This window comes from Pinus tabuliformis, chromosome 4_2, assembly GCF_031772625.1.
Source record: "Pinus tabuliformis cultivar Carrire ecotype Pingquan chromosome 4_2, CPIR1, whole genome shotgun sequence".
NCBI classification, from domain to species: domain Eukaryota; kingdom Viridiplantae; phylum Streptophyta; class Pinopsida; order Pinales; family Pinaceae; genus Pinus; species Pinus tabuliformis.
Window position 1 is genome coordinate 118418098 of NC_142304.1, and position 22031 is coordinate 118440128.

The 22031-nt window shown below is 36.1% G+C and overlaps 1 pseudogene; it reads left to right on the plus strand.

The window, feature by feature from the left end:
- LOC149168536 (uncharacterized) overlaps positions 1 to 16353 on the plus strand; it is a 100730-nt pseudogene extending 84377 nt beyond the window's left edge.
- The last annotated feature ends 5678 nt before the right edge of the window (positions 16354 to 22031 follow it).

The window sequence follows — 22031 nt, forward strand, 5'->3', positions numbered from 1 at the left end:
ATAACCATGGACATATTAGGAAATTTTCAACCATCGATACACATATATTTAAGCATTCATTCGTGAATAAAACAGAAGCATGTATCATCTTATTATCACATTTAGCATAACTCATTTTCCATAAATCAATAAATATTCATATATCCATGGACATCTCATGCAGTTGTCAACCATGGATACACAAATATTTAAGCATAACTCATCGTCCATAAATAAAATGTGCATAAACCATTCTACTCATATGAATGAGTTAAATCAGTTGGAAACCAGAGAAGGGACTTCCACTCTCCACCCAACCATAGGCTAAATACATTGTAAACTTTCTTGCGGCTAACCACCCTTTGGTTGGATCTAGAGTATAAGGGGATGCTTGCACAAGGGTAAATTCACACCAATGGATTAGTCAAACTCTCAAGAACTTCAAAACATAGGGCTTCACCAAATTTAAGTAATAGGTGTGTTTCTCAGTTTTCAAGGATTGGACCCAATGTGAGGGTGGTTTAACATCCAATTGGAAAACACCAAGTGGTGTGTCTAATCCAATCATTGAATTATACCTTAGCAACACAAATCACCCAAGAAATTTTTGAGGTCTCAAACATAGTTAATGTGGTTAGTACCCAGAGCCATAGGATAGTGGTTGAGGGTCACATAGCCTCAGATCTTGGAAGGAGAGGCATAGTCCAGTTCCATTGGAAATCAAGCACAGTGGCTTGTCAATAATTTATGCTTCCCGTCCAGTAATTGAATCGCCTCCACCAATATAGGAACCAAATTCCAACACAAAATTCAAGAGAGAGAACCCTGAATTCATTGTTGAGGTGCATATATACAAACCTCCTTTTGTGTCCCTTAGCATAACTGAGAGGGAACTTCTTTGGCTCATACTTGGATTTCCTTAAGAGAAGTTCCTCTCTATTATCTCTTCAATCTACAACAGGGGAAAAGGAATTGGGTACCAACCTCTACTTCCACCGCCCCAATCCAATCTTGTAATGGATTTCATAAGATCTGCCAACTCATTTCATCCCCAATCACATCCCATTAATCCTGTCAAGTAATGGCTTCTCTCAACTGCAAGAAACTGCGAAATTAATTCAGATAGGTACAACTCATGGCTTTTCAAATAGGAAAGCAAGCAAGCTTCTATCATACCAAGGATTTGTAAGGTTTTCCCTTCCTTAGTTGATTTAATTAATTAATTTTAAATAGTAATTGTCATATGTTTAATTAGAGTTCTAAGCAATCGGGGTTCTCCATGTTGGTGTTGCAGTTACAATTATTATTACAAAGAACAGGGTTAGAACAAGGGGATGTTACAATAGCAATCTCACATGCATAATTATGAAAATTTTCATTTATCTTGATACTTTTTGGGTGGAAAAATTAGAGGAACATGCCTGTGGGTCCCATTTTAGAGGCAAGTCATAATTTGTTGATTTGGGGTCTAGAAACTTCCAGAGCTAGTTTAAAGCATCAAAAGGAATTTTTTGGTTGAAAATTTTATGAGCTTAAATTGTAGACACTTTACATTATTCTACACATTGAAAGTTTTCCAAAGATGTAAAAATCACCTCAATTAGATTTTTAATGTAGAAGTCATACCTCCTCCAAGTTGAATGGCCTTATTGTATCAAGGGGATGCCACAACAACCCTCACTACTCAAACAAGTAGGTTTAACATTGTGCAAAATTTCAAGAATATTATAGAGGGTTCAAAAACCTAACATAATTAAGGTTAAATTCAAGCAAAAACAGTAACCCTAGATGGATATCAAACTACGTTAAAAATTGTGTTTCTAGGAATAGAAAGGGGTTTATTTCTTTTAATATCAATATTTCTCCACAATTGATTAGAGCATCTAGGAGTGGGATATTGAAACACGACAAGGGCGGTAGAATACTTTGTAATAACCATTTAGGTCATAGTGCCCATGGAAACTCCACATTGAGTGCCCATTTATTTGTATTTTCATTTCTTACTCCTTTCTTGTACTTGCATTTAATATTTGAGAAAAATGAGAATATATCATAGGCCACAACTTCTTGCTAGGATTTCTCCCATAATAAGTTTCTTAGGTCACATTTCATGTTCATTTGTGTCAATAATATTTTTATTTCCTTGTTTCTTTTATTTTTGGTTTACTTATTTCCATAATTTTGAGTATGAAACTAATAATATTAAATCTCATATGTAAGATAATAAATTGCATAGTAAAATATCAAAATATTTTAATATCTACTATGACAAAATATTACGGTGGAATATTTGTAGTATTTTATAGATTATATTGGCATTAGAGTGGTTTTCATTGGGGCTTTGTCAAAAGTTGTAGGATATGGGAATTGTATCAAGAAGAAAGTCTCATAACCCTAGCCATGGAAAATGTGTCTAGATGTAACAACCCTTGAGGTGAGTTAGAGGAGAGATTTTTGAAGTCGAAGAATGAGTTGTTGATATTTCTTGCAACACAACCCTTCTTATGGTGGATCTAGAGAACAATTTTGGACCTTTTAGAGAGGTTGGAAACACTAGCTCATAAGTTGGATCTAATAAGAAATCATGATACATTGAATACCCAACAATAAATGAGAAGAAAAAAAAATAACCACAGAAAGAGAAACCAAGTTCCAGTATCATCACTTTTTCCTAAATGTTATTTAAATGGAAATGAAAATGGGCATCAAACCATACCAATAATATATTGATAGTTTTAAGTTGAATCATTTGGTGTGATAGTTAGAAGTTTATTTCAGTGTCCATGATATACGAGAAAAACAAATATTCTTTTACTCAACTAAGATTTGAAGGCCACACACTAACCTAGTGATAAATCCACATAAAGAAACTTGGTTTGTAGGGTGATCCCCTCATAACTAAGAAGATGTGTTGAAAACCCTCACTAGGTGTTATTTCTACCTTATAGGGTATTTATAAAACCAATTGATTTGATTACAACACTTTAGGAAAATGTAAGGGATGAGTCTGCAAGAGTAGACCACTAAGTTTTAAAAAATTATTATGTTGGGTATATCTCAAAAGAACCCAAACATGCTCCTCAAGTTTCCAAGGGGTCTACATAGTGATTTATGGAAGCAAGTAACGCTTTTTAAACCTAGGTTAGTTTATGAACCATGTGTGCAAGCACAATACCTAGGAAATATAGGTAATAAGAAAGGACAATTATGTTGTTCTTTGAGATGTTATTGACTATGGAATTATGTCAAGCCATAAATTCACCATAAATAATTGATTTGATCTAGATTTTTATATCACCTCCTCACTAATTTTAGGGTCAATATAATTACAACTATGAGCCTTCAGGTAGTAATTCAATTGTGATAGAAAATAATTGGATAAAAGGGAAGATAGAGTAATATAAAGAGAACAAATATAAGAGGTTAAAAACATTAAATTAATACTCAAAACTTCTATGAGTTGGAATACCGTTTAAGCATAGGAATTTAGTAGTCACATAACATACTTTATCTCTATATATGAATCTCACTTCAGTAACTTAATGAAAAAGGTAGGTATGGCAGATACAAATTGAATCATTCATAGGAATCACCTTGCCAATCAATTTAATTTCTCTTAAATTATGTTACATTAAATTATCAATCCTACAAAACTTGTGAAGTATATGGCACAATATATGCTAGGATGTTAGCTTTCAATTCAAATGGAAATAAATTGCAATGAAAGAAAGTTCTACTCTATGAATGTGAATAAAATGACATGAAATGAAATATTAATCTAGAAAAGAATTGGAAATCTAATTTAGGAATGTGATATAAATCTTAATCTAGGAAAGTGATGGAAATCTAATCTAGGAAAACAGTAGAAATCTTAATCTAAGAAATTGATGGAAATCTTAATCTAGGAAAACAATGGAAATTTAATCTATGAAAGCAGGGAAATCTAATCTACTCAATATGATCATGTTGCATATAAATAGAGTTGTTACTACAATAATTATTATCTAGTCACTTATTGTATTGTTCACACTTGTGAGAAATTAGAATGAAAGGAATGTAAAGGAATTGAAAAGTAAATACATCAAATCTTAAACTAAGTGATCACTATAAAGAGTGATTGTTTCTTTAGTTTGATGAGGTAGTTCAAATTCTTTCTTCTATTGTTACATTTGTAGGTTGCAACTTGAAACCTAGGAAAATACATTTGAAAGATCCAACCATATCTCCAAAGTCGTGCATTATTTTGAAGAAATTCTTGAGTGTCACCTAAATGGGCTCATTCTACACAAAACCCATGTTTTAGTTTCTCAAGATATGTATTATTTTTCCTAAAAAAATGTGTTAGCAGTTGACTTCTCAAAAAATGCTACTAATCTAGATCACCAAATTTGATCAAATATTGAAGGCTCACATTTGTAATGCTAAGAAAAGTGATATTGTTGATCTAATGAATAAACTAATTAAAAAAAAAAAAAAAACTAATCTAAACTACATAGATTATAGAACTACATGAATTATATAACTACATCTTAAAACAAAACAACAATACAAACCATAAACTAAATAACACAAGAACTTACGAAATGTGTTTTATTCCATCATAGTTTGGATGTATGCTCCAAGAGTTCCTCTCTTTCAATGGAGAAGGAACTTGTATTTATACCGAAAACTAAGATAACTAATTAATAAATGTAGATCGACAAATATCCCCTAGATCCTGGTGTAGCTGCCAAAATGTTTAGCCCGTATATCTAAATTTTGGGTACCCCCTGTGATTTTCAAAGCCTTCAAAAAAATCCTTGGAAACTATAATAGTCCAAATCTTGTCATCAAGGCTATGAGTTTTAGTATGTCCACGAGGCACACTACCTATGCATGCCTATCTAACTTCAACCTCGATATTAGGGTTTATGCCATTTTGCATTCATTCGTTTTACAAACATTGTTTTAGCATTGCCTCTCCATTTGTGTTTGAGATTAGAGAACTTAGGGTTTTTAAGAAATTTCCAAAACCATACTTATGTGTGCCTTTTGTTCCCAGGGTGTTGAACGAGGATACAATCAAGCTAGGGGATTTTATTTCCATCATAAGCATCTCATAATAAGAACATATACTATTATGCCAACCAGAGTACTTATGGGTATGTTTTAGGACACTTGTTTAAAGTCGGAGGAAAAGAATCCATTAATCAAGTGTTTAGAATTTCTTAGACTTAGCAATGATCCTGAGTTTGAACAAAAGTTTAAGTATGTCTCGCAAGTTGTTTTGGTTTTGTTCTAACTAGACAACTTGTAAATGCACCTGCAGACAATGATGTTAAGAAGTGGTTGCAATGTATGCAAATCCTCAAAATTTCATTTAACTTTTCTACTAGCCTCCGACTGGAAATGTTAATACCAAGCTTGCCAGAGTTGGAAAAGGATTAACATTTGGTTACAAGATCAAAGCAGGACAAGGTTAATATGAGTGAACAAAATATGGGAGGTTGTTATTTCTTGATCACCCTTCAAACAAGATCCTCTTTGAGTATCCAAACTTAGAAAAGAAGCAAGGATTAACAATGCCACAATCAATGGGGCAATTTTTACCTTTTTTGCTCTGTGATAATAAAGATAAGGTTACAATGTAAATTAAAAGACGAAAAAAGAACTGCAGTGTTGCTACTGTTGGTGTGTTTTATGTTTATGATTAAAATTCCAAATGTGAGACATTTGTACATGATGAAGTCCAAGATATGTGGTAGGTTCATTTGGAGTTGAAGGAATATGTTGTTTCTCTAAAGCACTACAAGAACGTGTTTCAAAGAGAACAAGCATACTTAGCACAAGTTGAAGTTGTCTTCTCTGCTAAAGATTTCATGACAACAATTTCCTTTTATACCACGACAAATTATATCATGTAACTTGAGGAAATTTCCACGGGTTCATTAAAGTTAAACACATTTGATCCCAATAATCATGCACTAATATCTTTCAAATCCCATGGGTCCCCCTTACACCTGCCTTGTGATTTATTAGTAGCACAATTAGCTTGGTTAATAGTAGTGAATGGGCCTTATCATGGTCAAGTTACTTGTTGCCAATAAAGTGAAGCGATGTCAAATGCCAACACAGTTTGAGGCATGTGGAAAGTGAAATGTTTGGCACTCTCCACATGGCTCAAATTGCATTGGCATTTGACATCGGAAACTACTCCAACGTGTTGGTAATTTACAACTAATTAATGTAAATTTGGGTAAAATTGTATTAGTTATTGACAAGTTAGTATCATACCAAATCAGTGGTTATGTAACTGAGGAGGTTCATATAAAATTGATGAATGACCGAACTATTGTAATGGAGAATCATTCTTGATTTAATAAAGATCCAATCCCTTGCCCCGTGGATGTTTCCTTGACACCCTGTCAGGGTTTTACCATGTAAATCTTGAGTTTTTACCTGTATGGTTGTGTTTAGTTGCATTTTCTTTCTTGTTTAGTAACCTCCAATAACTACAATTGGTATCAGAGCAAGGTTTTGAGTTGAATTTAGAGTGCGTATGAATGAGTTTGGAGTGCGTATGAACCAGGAGTCCTGTCTGTGCCCATTAGAAGCTGCATGCGTGTGGCAACAAGGCAACGTCGAGGAGGGTTCTCTATGTTGACTGGCAAGGAATCTGCGTGGCTGCCTATTTTTATTTGTTGCCAGCTGCAAACCCATTTTCTGCGTTGGAGCCTTTGCGTGCTTGATACCTCACCAAACCTGTGTGCTGGCCAAGGAAGCCCTCTGGCCCGATGCTTGTCGAGCATAACTGCCCGCGTGTGAAGGGAACCATTGCCCAGTCCAGCGTGTTGCCAAGGAAGCTCGTTCTCTCCTGTTGCCATTTGTCGAGGAAGCAGTCTTGCTCTGCGTATGCCTGGTGTGCTCTCTGCGTGTTAAAATACTACTGTGTAGAGCCTGTTTGCGTATGCGTGAAGCCAGAGGCCCATATTTTTTGCATAGACTGGTGAGGATCTGTCGAGGAGGAGTTATTGCTGGCCATCTGCGTGCTGACAACGGGTATTTTTTTTTTTGCAAATTTGTTGAAGGGTTTTTTGATTTATAAAAAAAAAGGAAGCAAATTTTTTTTTTGGGAAGAGTTACAGAAAAATATGAATAGGGATTTTTTGTTTTTTAAACAAAAAAAAAACTCAAAATTGTAGAAAAGAGTTTCTTTAAAAAAAAAATACTCAGAGTTCTGAAGAGGAAACCAGAAATTGAAGAAACCCTAAACCCTTGTTTTTTTTAGAAATCTAGTTAAAAATAAGGATTTGTAGGAAATAAATGGCCAAGATGACAAATGCAAAGTTAGAGGTGGAGAAATTCACTGGCAAGAACAACTTTGTTATGGAAATTGAAAGTTAGGGATTTGCTAGTGCAACAAGGGTTGCACAAAGCATTAGACGGGGCAAATAAGAAACCTGCTAGCATGATAGATTCAGACTGGGAGGATTTGGATGCTCGAGCCCTCAGTACCATCAGGTTATGCCTAGCAAATGAAGTTCTCTTCAACATTGTTGAAGAGAGTACAACTTCAAGCTTATGGGAAAAACTGGAAAAACTATATATGACAAAGTCGTTATCCAATAGAATTTATTTGAAAAGACAATTGTACAGTCTTCGAATGAAAGAGGGTTCAAAAGTTGCAGAGCATTTAAATGTTCTTAATACACTTATATGCCAATTATTAGATATGGAAGTTAAAATTCAGGAAGAAGACAAAGCTATAACCTTGTTGTGTTCTTTGCCCAAGTCATGGGACCACTTCGTAACTTCAATCAGTTTGAGCACCGCTGATTCTTTTAAATTTGAATCAGTTGTGAGAGCTCTCTTGTCTGAAGAAGTACAAAGGAAATCCAGTACTGAAACAACTGCACCAAAAGCCATAATAGCTAGAGGACAGTCAAAGGAAAGAGGAGAAAAAACAAGGGGGTCTTCCAGATCTAAATCAAAGGGAAAGAAGTGTAAGGAAAAATGTTGGCACTGCAACAAAATTGGACACCTTAAGAAAGACTGTTGGAAACGAAAAGAGTCTGATAACCCGAAGAAGGAAGCAAATCAGGTTGATTCAGGTATGACAAACGAAGTTTTATCTGCAGAATAATTATGTATGATAGATGAAATTTTACTTGTATGTAATGTCTCTCAGGGTTTTGAAAGTTGGTTGTTAGACTCTGGTGCTTCTCATCACATGTGTCCACACAGAAATTGGTTTACTTCATATGAAGATGTAAATGGTAGTTTTGTGTTTATGGGTAATAATGTAACATGTCAGACTATTGGGATGGGAAATATTAGGATTAATATGTATGATAACACAGTTAAAACATTAACTAGTGTTAGACATGTACCTGAATTGAGGAAAAAATTGATTTCTTTGGGAGTGTTGGATTCGGATGGTTATAAGTTTACAGGTCAAAATGGAGTGTTGAAAGTCTCTAAAGGCACTCTAGTTGTTATGAAAGAAGAAAAGGTCGGAAATCTTTACAGACTCAAAGGAAGTACTCAGGTTAGTGAAGCAACGATTGTGTCAGAAAAAGAAGAAGAAGGTACTCGCCTATGGCATCAACGATTAGGTCACATGAGCGAGAAAGGTCTTCAAGTACTAATGAAATGTAAATCACTTCTTGATCTGAAATCTTTAAAGTTGGATTTCTGTAAACATTGTGTGTATGGAAAACAGTGTAAACAGAGATATAAACTGGAAATCATAATAGTAAAGATATTTTAGACTATATTCATTCTGATCTGTGGGGACCATCTCTTGTTGTATCATATGGAGGTGCTCTATATATTTTAACATTTATTGATGATTTCTCGTATAAAGTTTGGGTCTTTATGCTGAAAAATAAAGTTGATGTATTCAATGTATTTAAACAATTTAAAGTGATGGTAGAGAAAAGAACAGGCAAATCAATTAAATGTTTAAGAGCTGACAATGGTCGTGAATTTACTTCAATAGAATTGAAAAAATACTGTAAGGATGAAGGAATTGTTAGACACAAAACTGTTGTTTATACTCCTCAGCAAAATGGTGTTGCTGAACGTATGAATCAGACTGTTATGGAAAGAGCCAGAAGCATGATCAACAATGCTAACTTGAAAAAGGAGTTGTGGGAAAAAGCAGTATCCACTGCTTGTTATTTAGTTAACAGATCATCTTCAGTAGCAATTAATTGTAAAATTCCTGAAGAAGTTTGGTCAGGTCTGTTAGTGTCAGTCTTTCCAGCCTTCCTCCAGTGATCAAATATGCTCTTACAAAGTGGTCTCAGAGTGTCAAGGTCAAATTTTGTCATTTCAGTGAGTCTTCAAGCAAAATTTGGTCACTAGGCATTAGGTCTAGGGTTTGCCCAAATGTCAGTCCATGTCATCATTCAGCTAATCCTATCATCATTCAGAGGGTTTTCATTGTCATGTCAGTGTCGAATGAGTCATTTTACATGTTGTTCATGCTTCAGTTGTGCCTAGGCAAGCTCATTTCCCTCTCCTAGGGTTTTGAAAGCCAATTTCTCTTGGGCAGTCAAATCACCAGCAAAACTTGTTTCCTGATGTTCATACACCTTCCCCTATCCTTAAAGTACCTTATAAAACACTTCCCATCCCTTAGATCCGCCAAATTCCTCATTTTTCCACAAACCCTAGTTTCTAGCTACAACCTGGCAATTTTCTAGGTTGGGCCTGTGTTTTGCCCTTTTGGACCCCTTCCCCTCGCTCAATCTCTACGATTCCACTTTCCCCTGCTTCCTAACATCCCTCCCCACTCCCAAAAATTTCCCCAAGAATTTAGAAGCCCCCTATCCCCTTCATTTCGCTCCATTTCGACAAAATTCCTTGTTTCACACATCGGGACAAGTCGCACTCAAATGATGTTCCAGAGAAATAAAAGATGAATTTTGGAAATCTGAGAGAGGTTTTTGTCCAAAACATGCCAAAGAAGAAAAACCTCCTTCACTTTTTGCACAGGTGTCTTGGTTTTAGAGAAATGCCAAAATTACAATCGCCGGATCCAAGGAGTTTGGCCAAGGCACAAAAACGGAAAAAGAAGACCAACCCACTCCGTATCTTGGCTAAGGCCTCTCTCACTCACCATGATACTCATTAGCATCCTCCTAGCAGCAAACCCAAGAAATTTTGAGAGTTTTGAAGCATTTTTGGCATTTTTGGGAATTTTACAGGTTTTGGCCATTTGACGGGTCTCACCCCGCGCGCGATCATACATGGGGGAAACTCAGAACGGGGAAAACTTTGCATTTTTGGAATTTTCATGCAAAAATACACTTGCATATGGATGGGTTTCAGATTTTATGGAGATTTGGGCTTCCAAAAGCTCAAAATACATGCAAATTTTGACTTTCTGCCCCTATTTTGAGTTGCAGAAAGCTGTCTTGGGAGAAATGACTTTTTAGGGGTCAACTAAACTCCAAATTCAGAAATTCCAGTGGGGTTGGAAAGTAGACTCGCAGACCTTTCCAACGAGCTATCTTGCACCTGATTTGGACACCGGGAAGGCCCTCAAACAGAGATGTGAATGTGCGCGACCAGTCAGAGTGATGTGCGCGACCTGTCAGGGAAATTTGCCTGTTTTGACCAGTTCGGCTAGTAAAACACTGTTTTCATCTTGGTTGACTTTTGAGGCATGTAAATGATGGATTTTTGTGTAATTTTCATGGCACTTAGATACTTTTACTCTCCTTGAACACTTCTAGAAGATTCTTTGATGTAAATGTTAAATATTTAATGCATGGATAGGTTTCCTAAGTTTTAGAGGCAAGTTGTTTTGACTGCCTATTATCTAGTGCTCAGTTTAGAATTAGTTGAAACAGCTCCTAGGAAGCTGAGCTCAACCCCTAGAGGTGGGGAAAGGAGTTAGATCATCTATATTATGCCTTCTCTTGCTCATTTTCATGGTTGGACTCTGGAGGGAGAAGCTCCTATTGTATATTTTACTTGTATCTCTGCAATTTGAGGAAAAGGAAGACCAGGGTTTTGCAGACATCATTGGGATTCTTGTGGACTCTTGTGTTGATGGTGTGTTCTCTTATTGTAATTTTAAGTGTGTTTATGTGTTCCATCTCTTTCTTTACTGCAACTTATTAAACAAATGAAGTGATAAAGTTTGAATTCGTGCTTGCCATGCTCAGCTTTCAAATTTGTTTAATGTTTATGTTTTCCACTGTCTAGAGAGGATTCAAAGTCATTGTTTGCCCTCTTTAGCTTCTCTTTTTTCTTCCTTGATCATCCATCTCAGCTAAAGGCATCAGCACAAACTCCTACCTTGCCCCAAAGACCCACCTGCAAAACCTGAGCTCAATCCCCGCACCCTGAATTGCAGATCCTCAATTTGCCACCAAAAAACCCCAAAAACCCCCAAATCAACCTTTTAACCAATTTACTAGCCTAATATCAGTGTTACCTTTGATTGGTCATCTCGCCCCATTGAAAATTTGCCGAGATAGACCGGAGAGAGCCTTCTCATACCCCGTAGGGCTAGCTACGAGGTGAAATGGTTTGATGTTGCCTTGAAGGTTTACCTTCCTCAGCCTAGGGTGAAATATCAAGCGCTAACAAGGTCAGTCTTGTGATTATTCACATTTAAGGATATTTGGCTGTGATGCTTATGCTCTTATTCCTAAAAATCGGCGTTCAAAATTAGATCCAAAATCGAAATGTTATGTCTTTGTTGGGTATGACTATGCGGTGAAAGGATACAAGTTGTGGGATCCTACATCATGGAAGATAGTCATTAGTAGAGATGTAACATTTGATGAATCTTCTCTTTTAAAATCAAATATTGAAAGAATTGAACATGAATAGGTATTTCCAAATCAACAAATTCAGTTGGAGGCTAGACCTTTCGATGACAGTCAAAAGGAAGAAGAGACTTCTAGAGAAAAAGGTGTTGAAGATACAAAGGAAGCTGTTGAAGTTTCTAAACCAGTTCAACAACCAGAAGTTGTTGAAGTTTCTGAACCAATTCAGCAACCAGAAGTTGTTGAAGTTTCTGAACCAGTTCAGGAACCAGTCACTCTAAGAAGGTCTACAAGGGAAAGAAAAACTCCCAAAAGGTATGAAGATTATACTTCATGTTTTGCTTTGATTACTGAAGATGGGGAACCTTCTTGTTATCAAGAAGCAGTAGATGATACAGATAGCGAAAACTGGAAAATGGCTATGTAAGAAGACATGGATTCCTTAGCCAAGAAAAATACCTGGGATCTTGTAGAACTTCCTTAAGGGAGAAGTGTTGTTGGATGCAAATGGGTCTTCAAATTGAAACGAAAAGTTTATGGAAGTATCGAAAGGTATAAGGCGAGACTGGTAGCAAAAGGGTATTCTCAGGTTGAAGGTATCGACTTTCATGAGATTTTTTCACCAGTTGTAAAAATTGTTTCTATTCGTACTGTGTTGGAACTAACTGCATTACTTAACCTTGAGTTAGAACAGTTAGATGTTAAAAGAACGTTTCTACATGGTGATTTGGATGAACAGTTATATATGGAACAACCAGAAGGTTTTGTACAAGGTCGCAGTGGAAGATTAATTTGCAACCTCAGGAAATCATTGTATGGTCTGAGGTAGTCTCCCGGGCAATGGTACAAGAAGTTTGACTCCTTCATGGTGAGTCAGAAGTTTATTAGAAGTGAGTATGATCATTGTGTATACTTGAATAGTTTCAGTGGCATATTCATTATCTTAGTTTTGTATGTTGACGATATGCTTATTGCAAGCAAAAGCATGGAAGAGATCAACAGGTTAAAGGCTCAGCTCTCTAGGATGTTTGATATGAAAGATCTTAGAGTAGCAAAACATATCTTGGGCATGGAGATACACAGAGATAGGAAAAATGGTAAGCTTTTGTTATCACAGCAGAAGTATGTGGAGAGAGTACTTGAAAAGTTCTGTATGAACAATGTGAAACTTGTTAATGTTCCATTAGCTTCCCATTTTAAGATTTCTTCGGTTTTGAGTCCTATAACTGAAAAAGAAAATCAGTATATGTCTCATGTACCATATGCAAATGTTGTAGGCAACTTAATGTATGCGATGGTATCTACAAGACCTGACATTTCACATGCAGTTGGAGTTGTCAGCAGGTTCATGGCAAATCCAGGTGAAGAACATTGGTGAGCAGTGAAATGGGTGCTTCGATATCTAAGAGGCACAAGTGACCATTGCATCATCTTTAATGGTAGTGAAGGATCAGTCTACGGATATGTAGATGTTGATTATGCAGGTGATTTGGACAAAAGGAGATCTACTACAGGTTATGTATTTACTCTTGCAGGTGGAACAATTAGTTGGATGTCAAAGCTTCAAGAAACAGTTGTGTTGTCCACTACCGAAGCAGAATATATAGTTGCTTCAAATGCCAGTAAAGAAGCAATCTGGTTAAAGGGTCTACTTGATGAGATTGGAAGGACGCAGGAGAAAGTGAATGTACTCTGTGACAGTCAGAGTGCTATTCACTTGGCTACAAATCCAGCTTATCACAACAAGACCAAGCACATTGATGTAAGGTATCATTTTCTAAGACATGTGATCGATGGTGGAAAAGTAGCTCTCAAGAAGGTCCATACATGGGAGAATTGTGCAAACATATTCACAAAGCCAGTTACAGTAGAGAAGCTGTGATGGTGTTTAGCTTCTCTTGGCTTGCAGAAGAGATGATGAATGGGCACGGGCAAGGGATTAGGAAAATTGTTGTCAAGGTGGAGTTTGTTGGTAATTTACAACTAATTAATGTAAATTTGGGTAAAATTGTATTAGTTATTGACAAGTTAGTTTCATACCGAATCAACAGTTATGTAACTAAGGAGGCTCATATAGAACTAATGAATGGTCGAACTATTGTAATGGAGAATCATTCTTGATTTAATAAAGATCCAATCCCTTGCCCCGTGGATGTTTCCTTGACACCCTGTCAGGGTGTTACCACGTAAATATTGAGTTTTTACCTGTATGCTTGTGTTCAGTTGCATTTTCTTTCTTGTTTAGTAACCTCCAATAAGTACACAATGAGGTACAAACTCATCATGGTACAAAAAATGAAGAATTTGTGGAGTGAATTTGTGGTTGTGTAGAATGACAATGGCAATGTTAGACACGCTGATGGATTGGTAGCATAGAGTCACAGTGATAGTGTTTTTAACATTTCACCAGAGTCACTTATTTGTTTAGGGAATAGAAGCTGTGAGAGGGCTTAGTTTTGTTCCACTGTATTCCAACTTATCTAGTAATATTGAAGTAGGGGTCCCAACCACTTGGCAGGCAGAGTCTTTGTCTCAGATGAAAGATTTGAAATTACTTTTACTCCAGGGAACTTCTTTTGGTAGTGATTTCCGTCAATTTTCGAAGAATCTAGTCTGGCTCTGTTGGTGGGACTTCCCATATCAATTTATACCTTCAAATATTCCAGTAGGAAAATTGGAGGTTAGACCTTAGCAGAGGAAGAATCATAACATATATGCGATAAGGATGATTATTGTCAGCTTCCTCTAAATTTGCATGAGCTCAACTTAAAAAAATGCAAGCAAGTTCAAAGGGTTCCAAAAGAAATAGGCCAAATAAGGGTTCTGCAAAAGGCAGTTTTTAACGATTTATACTTCTAACTACCCTTATAAAAGATTTTCCTGATCTACATTTCCTGGAACATCTAGATCTGACCAATTGCAAAAGTCTTCATTCATTCCCTAATACGTTTGGAGGACTTAAAAATTTGAGACATTTAGATTTAAGCTTTTGTTCTAAGTTGAAGATGTTACCAGATTCTTTCAGTCAATTGTTATTGATTAAGTACCTAACGTTTGAAAAATGTAAAATCCTGAACACTGGACCCAACATTCTTGGAAAGTCAACCAACCTAGAACATTTGGATTTCATAGGTTGTGATAAGTTACAGGTGTTTCCTTGCAACATCACCTCTCATAGATACCTTAAATGGCTCAAACTTCATTGCAAGGGATTGAAACAACTTCTAGAAGACTAAGGAGAACTTACTGGTTTGAGATATCTTATTCTGGAATGCCCCTAGATAACCCAAAATCTAGATTCTCTTTGTAATCTAATTCATTTGAAACATGTCGATTTTAGATCCAGTAGGATATGTCACATCACTGAAAGTGCTAGACGGCTTAAAGACTTGAAATGATTGGGAATAAAATGTCATAGACTCTCCCATTTTCCTAATTCCATAAGACACTCAATAATATCCAAATTCTCTTTCTAGAGGACTATAAAGCACTTCAAGACCTGCCTCCCAATCTAGTTACCTTGGATATATATGATGCTCCAAATATTTGGATTACTCCTAGAATTTTGGATGGTTTGAAAAGTTTGGAGGTGTTATCCATATATGGATGTAAATCACTAGTTGAGGGTTTCATTATTTCACTATGCCAAAAAGTAGAAGTACTTGAAATTTTAAGATTATGCAAAATGGAAGTGGAGAACTGCCACGAAGTTCTAGAGCATACTTGTTCAAGTCTTAAAACCTTGGAATTCTACGCTTGTAAAAACCCAGTTCGAGCTGAAATTTGTTCCACCACCTTGACAAAAGTGAACCTCAAACGTTGCCTCTAGTTGAGGACAATTTCAATGATTTCCATTGACATGAGGCTAACTAAATTGTCTCATAAATTGCCAAGAGTTATCTGAGGTGACAAATTTGGGAGACTTACACTTCCTGGAAACTTTGGACATAATTGGATGTTTAAAGTTGTTCTCTGAAGAAAGCCTTCATCTGTTGAAGCAATTGGAGATGTTATATATTTATGTCACCCATGAATCCCTTCAAAGGAAATGTAAATGGTTACAGAGATTTCCCTCTCTATGAGAACTCAGAATAAGTGCAAATTCAATTTTCCCAGATCCGAGTGAAGGATTGAGCCAACTACTAAAGCCTTTTACCGAATGGAAAAGGAAAAACAGGGGCATGGATTATAACTTAAAATACCTACAGACACAAAGATTCCATGCGCTGTAGTTACAATATGTTTTGTTTCTTCATGTCTTGTAAATGACAAGGATGACTCTAAAATGATGTTGGAGCTTTATCTTCAACATGACCAAAGAAAAAGGATTGTTTCTCACTATTATACAGAGAATGAAAACCTTATTCATACTTTGTTTCTCATTGTTATATATACTTTGTTGATGTATTTTGGGTCAAATTCATGAAAAATGGAGATGTTATCATGATAAGGCTTATTCTAACAATTAATGTTGTTCCTATGATGCTGGAAAAAGAATGGTACATATGTTCGCAGAGGAGAAGAATTTAAGATTCATTACTTTAGCAATGTTTTTTTTTTTTTTTGGCAGACAGCGGGAAGCACAGTGCTCCTCACTAAAATCTAAATTTGTGACTAACCCTTTTGGGTTGCAAATCACACCTTCAACTCGCAATTGGTTTCACTATACAATGTATATGCAACCTACCACCTATTTGTTGCATGTGGTAAAATTGTTTTGCGCTCCCAATGTGATCTCTCCATGGATCTCAATTCTCAAATGGGATCTCTACAAGTCACACTTCCCAAATGTAATCTCCACAAGTCGTGGTTCCCAAATGAAATCTGACATAATGATTTGGAGATCACTTGTGACCCTATTGCTAATTGCAATTACAACTACCCCCTTCGCTAATCCCATGAGGTCGCAAGTCGCAATATTAGTCCTCAGTGGCATTAGACTTTGGAAAGCGACCAGAAACTTGCGACTTGTCTAAAATCATAAGATGCAACTACATCATGACTTGAAACTGCATTTTTTTCCTTATTTCACTCTCCCTATGTTATTAACAAAAGGGGCAAAGAGAAATTGGCTACCACTAGCACCTATTCTTGTTCTTTCAGCACAATTGGTAAAACCAATGAAGGAAGAAAGGAAGCAGGCCCTATCTTGCCAACCAGCATTGGCTAAACAATTAATTAGTTATGCCATGTTGGAGGTTCACTAATGAATAAATCCAGCCATAGATGAGTCTCATTATGTGAACTGAATGAATGGTTTGATCTATTGGACTAGTCATTCTTCCCATACTTGATTGATTCCAATGTTGTAGAAGAAACCCAAACAAATCCCAACACTATAAATTTGGATCTGCGATTGACACAATAAGGTAATGGACGCTGGCATTCGTATGGTAAGACACCACCCAATAGCAAAACCTACAACTTAACACTGCCAGGGAAGATCAAACAATGGATTGAGAATCCATTACTGTATTGAAGATCAAAGTCGTGATGAGCAAACACCTTCTCCACTCCCTATAGAAGACTGTGTAGAATCATTCCATGGCAAAGTTTTCTTGAAGGAAAGGGAATCCACTTATTTACTCTTGGAGATATCTTTTATATGCACATTCTTCAGGAGAACTGTAAAAAAATAAAAAAACACTCCCAAATATGCTTCAAGATACTTTTATTTAAGTAATGTGCTCCCAAGCATCAAAGGAAAAAAAAAATAATGAATTTGAAGCCTTTTGTTGATAGGTTCGGATATGTCGATAGGAATCATACAGGCACATCGTACCCATATATAAATCCACACCTAATATTTGAGAAGGGCATGGTTGGCCTTTCGTTCTATGACTTTGTTGGATCACAAGCGGGAAAAGAAATAATGGCTACTTATAAACAAAGGGGGTCACCTCAATTTTAGCAAAACACGTCATACTTATGGAAAATGCATATGATATCCATGCCAATTAAAGGTTTCAAGAGCACATGGTGATGTGGTTAGGAATATGGTCAAAGTCATGCAAGTCAATAACATTTGGAGCAATTGAGTAGAAACCTAGTTTTGATCTTTGGGAAGTGTCTAAGGAAGATGAGGTTGTTTCACCGCACTTTATTTGGCTTTCACGTGATTAATAATTTAATTGGGAGTGACCCGAATCCATAAAAAATCATAAGTTTTGTTAATGAGGAAGAGTTACATGTTGTTTTTCATTCTTCAATATAAACTCATTCACAGTTTGAAGAGCTTGACCGACAAACAAAACAGCCAAGTCTGAGGTACCTGTTGAGAGTTGTGAACAAGAGAAAACAGCTCCAAGAGAATCCCAAGAAACATAATGTATGGTTTTCACCCTAGGGAAATCCCACAAGGAGATGTACCAAAGTACATAAGTAAGGTAGTGCTCTTCGGAGAGCTATGGATATCACAAAATTTGAAGACTATACAATTCTTATTTGTGAAATTGAGGTGATGTTCAATTTTGAAGGACAATTGCAGGATGTAAACAAAATTTGGTAGGATGGAAAGGACATTATTGTTGGCAAGGGACTTCTTCTAAAACACGGTTAAGGAAGCTCAAAATAATCCTGCACGGGCTATGTAAACCTTGATAGTATTGTGATGCAGGAAAAGGACTATATAGGGGTCCAAAATTGATATCTTATTTTCATGAATATGTCATATTTCCAATATTATTCTTTGACCACAAATGTTTTTGACTAATCTAATTTGTTTGTAGGTAGAAGAAAGGGAACAAGCAAGTTGACATATGTGGAAGAAACTATGGTTTCTGATAGAGGATGTATGACTAGGGTTTCAACAATCCATAAAGCTTTATCCATACAAGCTTCTAGAACCAGTTAGCAATACCAAAGGCATAACATAAAAATTTGGTTGAATGAAAATGAGGCGTAGTACCAAATAGTCATTCAATTAAGCAAGTGAATAGTGCAACCTTGTCTTGTGACCTAACAACGACATTGGCAACGAGTACTCTAGGGTTATATCTAAGACTTTTGTGGTCCATATTGCAAATGAGAATGTATTTCAGATTAATCACATCATCAGGATTTGGTCGATGTTTCGAACCAACTAATGTGGTTCATCCTTTGTCCTGAGGATGAATCACATTAGTTGGTTCAAAACGTCAACCAAATCCTGATGATGTGATTAATCCGAAAGACATTCTCATTTACTATAGGGTTTCCAAGAACCTTCTTTATTCTACTCATAACCTCTACTATATCATGATGTAAATGTTTCTTATCATAATGCTAAAATATATGCAAAGATCAATTGGGCATCTATTAGTTATTAGACATGAGAGAGCAGTGAGGAAATTCAAGAGTCATGAGAGTAGGAAAAAAATCACGGTAGGTGAACAGTCACCTCACCTTTATAAATATACCTTCATGCGTCATTTGAAGGGGATTTTAGCACTGGAGCTAAGACTAGCATTACATAGTTGATCTGTGCTTGAAGAGCTAGAGGCACTCAACTCTTGGCAACTTGTAAGGTGAGTTGCAGTGAGGCTAGGGTTTTTCTTTGGATGATGGTATGAACAGTCTATGTTTCACTACTGAGACTTGATGGACTTGTTGAATATGTACTTGGATATGCAGCATGGAAAATGAGAATCTCTTCGCTTTCAACATGGATTCTCATGCATATTTATGATGGTTGTATTGGCTTTCATGTATTTCCATCATGTTTGTTTGTTTGATTTCATGTGGGAATATGTTAAAGAATTCATTCTTAGCTTATGGCTTTCATGTCCGCTTTGAATCTTTGCTTTCTTATTCCATGCCATGTCAGTAACTTATTGTGAAATGATTTGCAATTAACCTCTAGTATGTCCTTGTTCATGTATTTTTTATATGATGTTAGATAATACTAACCTTTCTTGTGCCATGCTTCTTCTTGTTGCTTTGTTGTTATATCCCAGTATCTCATTCTTAAGGTTATCAATCATGGGTTGACCTCATTCCCATTGTCCAAACATTTATTTCTTCCTCTTTCTCTTACATATCCACATTCGACAGCCATGAGTGAAACTTACATGATCGCATCTAGGCTTGCATGCCAGATGGGACTCATATCCCAAATAGTTTGAGGTATAATTTGGAATTCACAATGGATACACCCCCTAGTTGTTGTCGAGACATTTTCCCCGTCAGCATATTTTTGGCACTAGCAGTGTTAGATGACAATCTGAGTTCGTGGAGCATTTATCTTAACAAGATAAAATTTAAATGGCTCCACCCCAAATCTTTATTTTGGGTTTTTTTGCAACATTCTAAATATTTCAATCCATGCGCAAATAACTAATAACTTGTCACAGTTTAAGTTGATGACGAGGGTCAAATAACCGTACTAAGACATATGTGTCAATTTATCCAATTATATATTTCTAATGGAATACATTGTAAAGATGTTATTGGTAGATTGTTCACCCTCACGCTTGAAGGTCATGTTAAACAATGGTTCCACACGTCGAAAGACGCTTTTATCCATTTGTTTCAGCAACTAATCAAGGAGCTTCATCAAGCTTTTGATAGGTATGATTATTAAGATGTGTTTAAAAGGATTAATCAACTTAAAATGATGCACAAGGAACCATTAGAGGATTTATCTGATAGGTTTGTTCATATTTGTTGTTAATTTCCTGAAAGAGATGTGGATTGGATGTATTTGGGTGAAAAAAATCAGCTATTGGTTTGTCATTCTTTGCAACAATTTGAATCTCAAATTAATCCTAATTTTGTTGATGATACTAGTAATTCGAAAGTTATAAATCAGCCTAATATTTTCCCTAAACTTGTCTTACCAATTGTTGTGAGTTGGGAAAAGTATCAAGCCTCTAAGGAGGAAATTACTTCCTGTCAAATTCCTTATCCTCGTTTGGCTTCATTTCCTAATGAAATTTCTATCATTAATAATCCAAGTGGTGAAGAGTGTTTTCAGGAAAGGGAACCAATTTGCCATGCTTCTGAAACTCTCATGCATCTTGGGGAAATTAGACACCCTGGAAATCAAGTTAATAAACCACCTTCCTTAGTTGATAAGATCCAAATTAAGCCCACTAAGTGTATGCATGAATCTATTCCTGAATCTCCTCATATTGTTGTCTCTCCTTTACTTTCTTGCAATGACTTAGGACCTCACTCAAATAATACTCATCATGCAATCAATTCCACTGAGCATAATACAGGGATTGATCTTTTGATGCTAAATCAAAATCTTGAATGATATTTGGTTGACAATGATGCTTTTACTAAGGATCCTTTACATTCTCCTTCATCCACGACCCTAACACAAAGCTTTCTCATAGGTAACAACAGGTTTTCAATTCAGTTTGTGAAGCATAACATATATGTTGATCTACTACTTCCTCACACTGGTACTAATGTGCATGATTTGATTTTTGGATCTGATTTAATTAGAATTGATGTCTCTTCACCTAAGTATTTCATCATTGTATCATGATTTATTTGAAGAATCTACTACACCAGTGGCGTTTCTAAATCCTTCAAATATTTATCCCACAGGTTTTGATTATGATCAGGTAAATGATAATTTTGTCTCACAATTAGAAGATGAAAATATGAATCCCTATTTCATGACCCTTTCAATCTGCAATCTTTAACAGGTGAAGAGTAGGATTCTACATCTCGAAGGGTTCAAGAAAATCCTCTAGTTTATTCATCTTCATTCTTAATCCTTGAAGAGTATCATGGATTAGATTCCAAATTAGATCAAATTAGTAGCTTTAATTATTATCATCCTATTTAAAACCTATTCACCAAAACCTCTAATGATAGTTGTTGATATTCACTTGTTGATGTCACTAAACCACAGAAATGCGATTATCCATATTTTAGAATTTTAGGGGATTTTCAGGGAGTTTAACTTTTGTTGATGGTTATGTTAGGTTCTCACAATCCTAACGAGATCCCTGAACTAGGTTAGCTTAGGGATTCTCTGCATGATTTCCCTCTCAACACCATCTCATTGGATGAAAGCCCATTTTTGAGTGGTTTTAATATGCACCACTCCTTGCATTCTGATTTTTTTACTCAAGAGAGTTTATCGACCATTGTTTCAAATCCTTTAGATTCTCGCCTAGCTAGTGTTGAATGTGATCAAGTACAATATAGTTTTGTATTATTCTTGAGGGTGCTGGACCCGCCAACATGTCAAGGGGATCTCCCTCGTAAGAAGTCCCAATCAGACCTCAGACCGTTTCATGTAGGAGTCCCAGCAGTGGGTTGTAAGGTAATGCCTTGACCGCGATG